Source organism: Mandrillus leucophaeus, unplaced genomic scaffold (genome assembly GCF_000951045.1).
Source record: "Mandrillus leucophaeus isolate KB7577 unplaced genomic scaffold, Mleu.le_1.0 Scaffold876, whole genome shotgun sequence".
Classification (NCBI taxonomy): domain Eukaryota; kingdom Metazoa; phylum Chordata; class Mammalia; order Primates; family Cercopithecidae; genus Mandrillus; species Mandrillus leucophaeus.
In genome coordinates this window covers 717,088-726,960 of record NW_012109541.1, presented here as the reverse complement: position 1 = coordinate 726,960, position 9,873 = coordinate 717,088, and the positions used below count along the sequence as shown (strand labels likewise).

Genomic DNA, 9,873 nt, shown 5'->3' with positions numbered 1-9,873 from the left:
CTTCAGTGTGATTCTAAGTTATAGTTGAGAAGGAGAGAAAGACAGCCCTTGGGTTTATATGTTATCTCCATTACATAGAAAAACTCTGTAGGAAAGCAAAAAAAAAAAAAAAAGAAAAAGAAAAAGAAAAGGTGGCATTTAAAGTATTTGCCTTTTGATGTTCTGGTTGTTAATTGTGATTTTTTTCCCCAAATGTCTATATAAAAATTGTCTGCCTGGGTGCATACAGGCAAGTGCAGTTGTCCAGTGTTTACAGGGGACACGTTAAATTATACCTTGCCTGGTTTGACCACAGTGTGAAATTTTAAAGTATAAACATGATCAAAAAGAAGAGTGGTTTCAAAAATGAAGGAGCAACAACATTCCATTCTCTCAGAAACTTTTCAGTCTCTCAAACAGCTGCCCCCTACTCTCTTTTCCCAGCAGTCAGCAGAAACAACATCCCATTCCCCACACCAGCCCCCACCCAAGAGTAAAGAGTACCATCAACTCTGAGAAAGAAACTGCCGAAATAACAAAACGTACTGGAGTGGATAATTCCTCACAGAACTGCCAATCAGCTACAGACGCAAATCTGCCTTCCTTATCCCTCACCCCACCCCTTAGCTGGGCAAACAACCTAAACCCTCAGGAGAAACTTCGCCTTTCAGCCAAAGAATAATACAGATGACGCTGCCAACCTGGAATATTTTGCTTGTACTTCCCTTCTACCTTCTTTATTGCAACAGCTGACTGTGTAGCTGTGTGTCTTTTTGCCTTTTCATTTTGTTCAGTGTTCAAAAAAGTTATTATTTTACCCCAAAAGAATCGCATAAACATGGTTAAAAAAGCAAATAGTGCAGAAAGTAATGTCTCCCTCTCCTCACCACTCCTTCCTCCTTTTTCCAATTCTCTTAGACTTCCCAATAGCAGAAGTGTTGTGATGGGAGGAGGGAGTGTGTGTGTGTGTGTGTGTGTGTGTGTGTGTGTGCATGTGCGAGAGAGAAAATTGGAGAGAAATTCTTGATACCATCTTATTTTTGATTTAAGAAGAAAATATGTATCACACACAGAGATCCCTTCATCTCCCCACCCTACCCTGCCACCAAAAAAAAAAACCTCTGCTGTTTAGAACTCTTTCAGAGTTGCTGGTCAAAAATCTTTCAGATTAAGCTCATTCCAAAGACATTTCCAGTATAACCAAACACTGAGAAACACTGGTATCCAGCCAGGCGCAGCCCCTGCCATCTCTGATTTAGTGCAATTTGATGATGATTAACTCGAAGACAGGATGGAGATGGATTCGTGTACTAGGAAAACAAAAAATCCTCCATTTATTTATATTTAAAATATCCTCTTTCTTGATTATTTTAGAGAATAAATTTATATACATTTAGGATGACTTTGCTGATAAGGAAAAGTCTCTTGGGCCTTGCATTTTCTTCTTAATTATAAAGGTTTGTGGAATGTTTTTCTGAGAACAGAAACCTTCCTCAAGGAGTTATTCTTTCTAGAACGTTAGGAGGGTCTCTACTAGGTAAACAATGATGTCACTGCAAATGTTTGAGCACTCTTCTCTCCCATCCAACTTGGCTTGGGGTTTTTTAGTTCTGTTACTTGAATGTTTTTAAAACAGATTGAAAAATTTGCTCACCAAGAGAACAATGATTAACAAAATCTGTAAATTACATTTCACTTGCTAATCAATAGCTCAAAAGAAAATCTAAATCCATGACTAATGGCCCAGAAGTGAACTACTTGCTTAGAAGAGCCCTTTAGGTCAAAATGTTCTTTCAGAAATCTTTATGGTATTTTTTTTTCTTCTGTTCGCTATGTTTTTATTCTACATTTTTAAAAACTTACACACTCTATAAATAATAAGGAAATATATTCCCAGGCCTCATTCTCTTTTTAAATACACACATGAGTATCTATCATCAGTTTTTCCTCTGAATATCTATTCTTGGATTTTCCATGAGACATTGTAGAGTATTGGTTAAGAGTGTCTGCTTTGGAAACAGCTGTTCTGACTCAAGACCTTACCAGCTATATGGTTTAGATTAACTCTCTTAATTTCCCTATACCTCAATTTTCTCAATTGTAAAATGGGGATGAAATTTATAATCATAGTGTGAACTTGATAGGATTGTGGAAAAGTCTGAATGAGAAAATGTAATCCAAGCCCATGTTATAGTTCTATCCCATAATAAGTCTCAATGAAGGGTGGCTTAAAAAAGTAAGTTATACAGGCTGGGCATTGTGGCTCACGCCTGTAATCCCAGCACTTTGGCAGGCCAAGGTGGGTGGATCACGAGGTCAGGAGGTGGAAACCATCCTGACCAACATAGTGAAACCCTGTTTCTACTAAAATACACAAAATTAGCCGGGCATGGTGGTGCGCACCTGTAGCCCCAGCTACTCGAGAGGCTAAGGCAGGGGAACTGCTTGAACCCAGGAGGCAGAGGTTGCAGTGAGCCAAGATGGCACCACTGCACTCCAAATAAATAAATAAATAAATAAATAAATAAATAAATAAATAAGGTATACAAGATAAAAAATTTTAAACTTTCAAAAAATCCCCAACTAAAAAAAAAAAAAAAAAAATCACCAAAACATGTGATCTTGGATAAATAGAGCTTATTTCTCCAGATTGTTCTGTGTCTCAAGTTTTGTGACGGTGGGTAAAATAGTACACATAGATAGAAAGACTAAGTGACAGTCCAGGGATGCCCATGGCAGTGTGCTGGTCTGTGTATGGAATATCTAGATTATAGACTCCAGAAGGAAAAAGTCAAGAGAAGTTATGTAGATCATAGTGAGATTAGACAAAATGGCCCAGGGAAAAATATGTGCTTTCAATTGTATTACTGATTGGAGAGCACCAAGACTATGGCTAGTAATTCCATGTGGGGGTTTACACAGTTTTGCCTACACAGAATCCAGGGCCAAAGGGATTACTGACTATTGGCCTTATTCATCTGAATAATTTTAAGTCCCCACAACAAAATATACCCATCAAGGTTATAACATACAATCACATTATTTCTTTTTCATATGCATTTTTCTAGAATCGATGCATTCATTTATTCCCTAAGGAATCAACGTATATCTCTTTCTTTTCTGTGGGGCAAGTCTCCTAGGCCTACTCTCAAGGCTGTTGAGGTAAACTGATAATACTAATAGAGTATTTGGGGTAATTCTGTGAGACAATGAGGGATATTTACTACTCTTATTGGGGGGTGGGAGGCGGATGGTGTCACAACTATGGAATGATTCTAAAAGGAGGAGTAAATGTCTGCAGAGTGAAAGGGAAGGGGAGAGAGATATTCTTATGAATAGAATATCTATTGTATTCATGCAGAAGTGATAGACTGGTTGGTAGCAGGTGGATCTAAGGTCAAAGGAGGGTTTGTAGTGAATGTGAAGCACGTGGGAATATTTGCAGGTTGAAGTGGGAAAGTCAGAAAGGAGAGGAAGGTTAAAAATATAGGAAGAGTGGGGGCGAGTTCCAAAGAAGGTCGTGGTGACTTTAACTGAAAGAATATCTCACCATTTGGGGAGGTAGAGTAAAGGAGATAAGGTTAGATGTGGGGACAAACTCTGATAATTTTCATTGATTTTCCTTTGATTAGAAAATGCATTTTCCTTTGAACACCAGGGTAAAAAGCCGAACGGTTTATTAGAATTTCCCTGAATGCAAAAGAAGTAGAAAAAGAAGAAAACAGAGAAACATATTTTATAGTGGAATACCTGTAAATTCTCTACTTAGAAAATACTAACTTCAAATTAGTTTTTCTGTTTTATCCATCTTGCAGAAAGACTTGTTTTGTGTGGGTGTCAGTTTGCTAAAAACATTTTATATTTTTTACAAAATTCTCAGTACTTACAATCTTGTGTGTACACAAGGCAGGGACATTCTTTGTATTATCAAATATTTGATTTCCTCTGAGGTTAACATATTTTTATTTCCCAATTTTGTGAATTGTCAGTTTTTTCATCTGAAAGAAAGCTTTTTTACAAAACATCTTCAAGCGAAAGAAAAAAATTGCCTAGGATCAAGAGAATTCAAGATTCTCTGATCTGGGGTGGATGAATGGCGGAAACAGGAAGAAAATAACCAAGACAGAAAAGATGCATAGAAATATAGACTCTCATATATGAAAGGGACTCTATGCAGTCCTGGTCCAATCAGTATCAAATTAGTGGATGTGATGTGTAATTTCTCGATGGAGCATTCCTCTAGTATCAGTTAGATTACTTCTAGAAATAGGGAGATCACTATCTCTTGAGACTGCCCATTCCATTTTGGGTCTCAAAAGTACCTATGTTTGAAAGGGTCGAAGTTATTAATATGCATATGCATAGCAATTAAGGACTAGCTTTGAGAGCTTCCTATGTGCCAGGTGTCATTCTAAGTACCTCACGTGTATTAAATCGTTTAATGCTCAAAGAGTCATCTTAGGAAGTTATGATTATTATCTCCATTTTACAGATAAGACAAATGAAGCTCGGAAAGGTTAGATAAACTTATCAATGTTACACAACTGGTAAATAACGGAGCCTGACACGGGACCCTAGAATTCTAGCTCTAGAGCCTATGCTTTTAAGCACATCAGTGTTCTTCCTTTCAATGCATGAATGTTCCCAGGTTTTCCTCATCCCTTAACTAGTCAAAGAATTCTACTGTTGCCCACTAAGATTTACCTCTTTCTTTGACTCCCACGGACAGATCTGCTGTTGCCAGACTATTTGGTTAGTCGTTTGTGACGCAGAATCAGGAATGACAAGAAGAAGGATAACAAACAGATGGGCCAGGGGAAGACATTTCTGTAAAACGTGGTCTCAAATCAATGTAGTATGAGAAAAGTGTTGGAAGGAAAATGGAAGTTTTGAGAAGCCTCGCTGGAGACTATACAATTCATGGCATTCAGGAAACTCAGGGGAGGAAATTGAACTATTCTTATGTTACTTTTTGTTAGCTAGACTTTCCACTGATTACTGCACCAGTCTCACACTGGGCAACATAGATCATGGATTTAACTTGGTTACATATATTTCTGTAAGAATCTGTTGGTTCCTTGATCTTGGACTTCCCAACATCCAGATCTGTGAGAAATAAATTTCTATTGTTTATAAGCTACCCAGTTTACAGTGTTTTGTTACAGCATGCTGAACAAACTAAAGACACTTGATAAATTCACTATTAGGTCTAGCAGGGTTTTTTGTAGGTTTCCTGGGATATTTTTGCACAATGTTGTTTCACAATAGAGTTTTACTTCTTCTATTCAAATCTGGATACCTTTTATTCTTTTTTCTCTGCTTATTTCACTAGCTGGAACCTTCACTACAATGTTAACTAGATGTAAGTTCAGATATCTTTGCATTTTTTCTGGTCTTAAGGGGAAAATATCCAATCTTTCATTATAAAGTACCATGTTAGCTGTAGTTTTTTGTAGATGTCTTTTATGAAGTTGATAAAGTTTTCTTTTATTCCTATTTCTCTGAGAGTTTTTATCAGAAATTTATGTTGGATTTTTTCAAATGCTTTTTATGCTTTTACTGAGATGATCATATGGATTTTATGTTTTAGTGTATTAATAAGATAAATTACGTTGATTGATTTTCAAATGTTAAGCCAAAATTGTTTACCAACACTGTTTTCATGAGATAAATCCCGCTCTTTCATGATGTATTATCCTTTTTATATATTGTTGGATTTGATTTGTTAAATTTAAAAAATTGCATTTTTGTTCATGAGGGATATTGGTTTGGGTTTTTTTTGTGTTAATTGATGTCTTTGTCTGGTTTTGGTATCAGGGTAATGCTAACTTTATAAATTGAGATGGGGAGAATTCAAACCCTTCCATTTTTTGAAGAGTTCATGTAACAACACATATTATTTCTTCCTTAAATTTTGGAAAGACATGTTGGCATGGGATTTTCTTTGTGAGAAGATTTTTTTAGTTACACATTGATTTTCTTTAATAAATATAGAATTGTTCAGATTAAGTACTTCAGTGAGTTTTGGTCATTTATGTCTTTGGAGAAATTTGTTTATATCATCTAAGTTGTGGAATTTATTAGCAGGAAATTCATATTTTTTCATATTTTCCATTTATTTTATATATATATATACACACACATACATACATATATATATATATTTTTTGAGACGAAGTCTCGCTCTGTCACTCAGGCTGGAGTGCAGTGGCACGATCTTGGTTCACTGCAACCTCTGCCTCCTGGGTTCAAGTGATTCTCCTGCCTCCTGAGTAACTGGGAATACAGGTGTGCACCACCATGCCCAGGTAATTTTTGTATTTTTAGTAGAGTTTCACCATGTTGGCCAGGATAGTCCCCATCTCTTGACCTCGTGATCCTCCTGCCTTGGCCTCCTAAAGTGCTGGGATCACAGGCGTGAGCCACTGTGCCTGGCCCATATTTTTCTTTTATTATATGTAGTTTCTGTAGGGAAGTCTCCTCTATCATTTCTTATATTGATAATTTGTGTTTTTCTGATTAGTATCACTTTTATAGATTTTTCTCAATGAACTAAAGCTTTTCTGTATTTTTGTGGTATTCTACAAATTTAGGTATGTTGCCTTCTCATTTTCATTCAGTTTAAAATACTTTCCAATTTGATTTGCCATTTTTTCATTCAATTATCACTATATTGCAAGAAGGTATACTTAATTACAAGTTTAAACTATAGCTTGGTAATCTTGAGTCAGGCAGCAAGTTTTAATAAAGGCAAACTGCTTATTCAAAAGTGATCATGGAACAACTGAAATGCAGAATAAGAAGGACAAGAAACATCTAACTGGACAATAGGGACAATAGATTTAGTTATCTCACTATATGAAACAACCTTTTCATTTTTAGGAGAGGTAACTTCTACTGAAGTTATAGTTTATCTCTCCTAAAAATACAGAATGCAGAATACAAAAATACAATACAGAAATATTTTGTCACATAGACTAGTTTCCATTTAGTCAATCAACTATTTCCAGTTGTCTCAATTGGGATAGATACATTTACATAACTGGCTGTGCTTCAGGCTTCTTCGCCAGCAGCTTTAGGTTGGCAGTGCACTTGGCAATTGTCTCCTTTTCCTGCTGCGCAGAGATGCTCTGCACCACGTGCTTCGCTGCCTAATTTATCATGTGTTCTCGTTTCTTTCAAAGTATCATGTTCTGCACAGATATATGATAGTCCAGGTGATTCTTTACTTACTTATATACTCTATGCAGTTGTTCCCAGTAACCTCCAAAGCCATAGCAATGTTGTTTTTCTGCACATCCAAAAGGTAATGGCGCTTCTGAAGGAGTGCTGGCTGTGACTTCTCCAAATCAACTGCATCCTGGATTTGTTTGATAGAAGCCTGCTTTACCTCTTCTAGTTGGGCAATTTTTTGTTCACTGAATTTTTCAGCAAAATCTCCAATAGAGGCACCATATTTTTATATTATATAGACAAGTAAGCATACTATTGATGCGGTAGAGAAGGTCTCTGGGATAATCATATATTTTTCCTTGGATAAAGCACACAAGATAAGCCGAGTTCTGAGCACAAAGGGTCCTGTTACATCAGTTTTAGGATAAAGAAACTGGAAGAATTCCTCAGGGATCAGCCCCAAATGAACTTTTCCTCCATATTCAGGAAGAGGTGGTAGAGGGGCAAGGCGTGGCTGCCCTGTATGAAAGGTCTTTGTTGCCTGCAATATCCCTGGACCTACTAAGGCTGTATTCTTAAGAGAGGGGGCCACCATGGCGGCGGCAGAATATGCCACCTGGGACAGCATGGTCAGCGAAGGCCCAGGCAGTGGTCTTAGCATCCCTGTGATTCCAACCAGAGCCAATTTGCCTTTTAATCTTTGGTTTCTAGAGATTTCTACGTTAGTCATTTAAAAAATTTTATTCCTCTGTAGTCACAGAATAGACTTTGTATGACCTAAATTCTTTTAAATTTATTTAGACTGGTTTTATGGCCCAGATTATGGTCTATGTTTCACATGCACAAGAATGTTTCACATGCACATAAGAAGAATGTGTATTCTGCTGTTGTTGGTTGTGGATTGTTCTATAAATGTCAATTAGGTCAACTTAGTTGATAGTATTGTTCACATATTCCATGTTTTAGATAATTTTCTGTCTACTTGTTCTATCAAATATTGAGAGAGGTGAATTTAATCTCCAACCACAATTGTGGATTTGTGCATTTCTTTTTACAGTTGTGTTAGGTTTGGGTTCCTATGTTTTATTTATATTTATTTTATTTTTTATTTTTAAATAGGTTTTGAGGGAACAGGTGGTGTTTGATTACATGAATAAATTCTTTAGTGATGATTTCTGAAATTTTGGTGCACCCATCACCCAAGCAGTGTACACTGTACCCAATGTGTAGTCTTTTATCCCTTGCCACCCCTCATTTTTTCCCCCATGTCCCTAAAGTCCAGTGTATCATTGTTATGCCTTTGGGTCCTCATAGCTTAGCTCCCATACATGAGTGAGAACCTGTGATGTTTGGTTTTCCATTCCCGAGTTACTTCACTTAGCGTAATAATCTCTAATTCCATACAGGTTGTTGTGAATGCCATTATTTCGTTCCTTTTTATGGCTGAGTGGTATTCTATGGTATATCTCTATCTCTATCTCTATCTCTATCTCTATCTCTATCTCTATCTCTATCTCTATCTATCTCTATCTCTATCTCTATCACATTTTCATTAAATACTCCTTGATTGATGGACATTTGGGCTGTTTCCATATTTTTTGCAATTGCAAATTGTGCTGCTATAAACATGTGTGAGCAAGTATCTTTTTTGTATAATGACCTCTTTTCCTCTGAGTATATATATATTAGTGAGATTACTGGATCAAATGGTAGATGCACTTTTAGTTCTTTAATGAATCTTCACACTGTTTTCCATAGTAGTTGTACTAGTTTATGTTCCCACCAACAGTGTAAAACTGTTTCCTTTTCACCACATCCATGCCAACATCTATTATTTTTTGATTTTTTGATTATGGCACAATATAATCACAAATTGATTATGGCACAATATAATCACAATATTGATTCTACCCATCCAAGAGCATGGGATGTGTTTCCATTTATTTGTGTTGTCTATGATTTCTTTCAGCAGTGTTTTGTAGTTTTCCTTGTAGAGGTCTTTCACCTCCTTGGTTAGGTATTTTCCAAAGTATGCTATTTTATTTTTTGCAGCTATTGTGAAAGGGATTGAGTTCTTGATTTGATTCTCAACTTGGTTGCTGTTGGTGTATAGCAGAGCTACTGATTTCTACATTAATTTTGTATCCTGAAACTTTGCTGAATTCACTTACCAGTTCTAGGAGCTTTTTGGATGAGTCTTTAGGGTTCTTCTCTCCTCTCCTCCCCTTCCGTCCCCTCCCCTTCCCTCCCCGCCACCCCGCCGCCTTTCTTTTTTTTGATGGAGCCTCGCTCTGTTGCCAGGCTGGAGTGCAGTGGTATGATCTCGGCTCACTGCAACCTCCACCTCCTGGGTTCAAGTGATTCTCCAGCCTCAGCCTCCCATCTGTAGGGTTTTCTAGGTATATGATCATATCATGAGCAAACAGTGACAGTTTGACTTCCTCTTTACTGATTCAGATGTCCTTTATTTCTTTCTCTTGTCTGATTGCACTGGCTAGGACTTCCAGTACTATGTTGAGTAGAAGTGGTGAAAGTGGGCATCCTTGCCTTGTTCCGTTTCTCAGGAGGAATGCTTTCAGTGTTTCCCCCTTCAGTGTAATGATGGCTCTAGGTTTGTTGTAGGTGACTTTTATTACCTTAAGGTATGTCCTTTCTATGCCAATTTTGCTGAGGGTTTTGATCATAAAGGTTGCTGGATTTTGTCACATGCTTTTCCTGCAT

General features: G+C 37.1%; 1 pseudogene; it reads right to left on the bottom strand.

The window, feature by feature from the left end:
* Positions 1-7,013: 7,013 nt before the first annotated feature.
* Positions 7,014-7,780, bottom strand: LOC105531256 (annotated as a pseudogene).
* Positions 7,781-9,873: the final 2,093 nt, after the last annotated feature.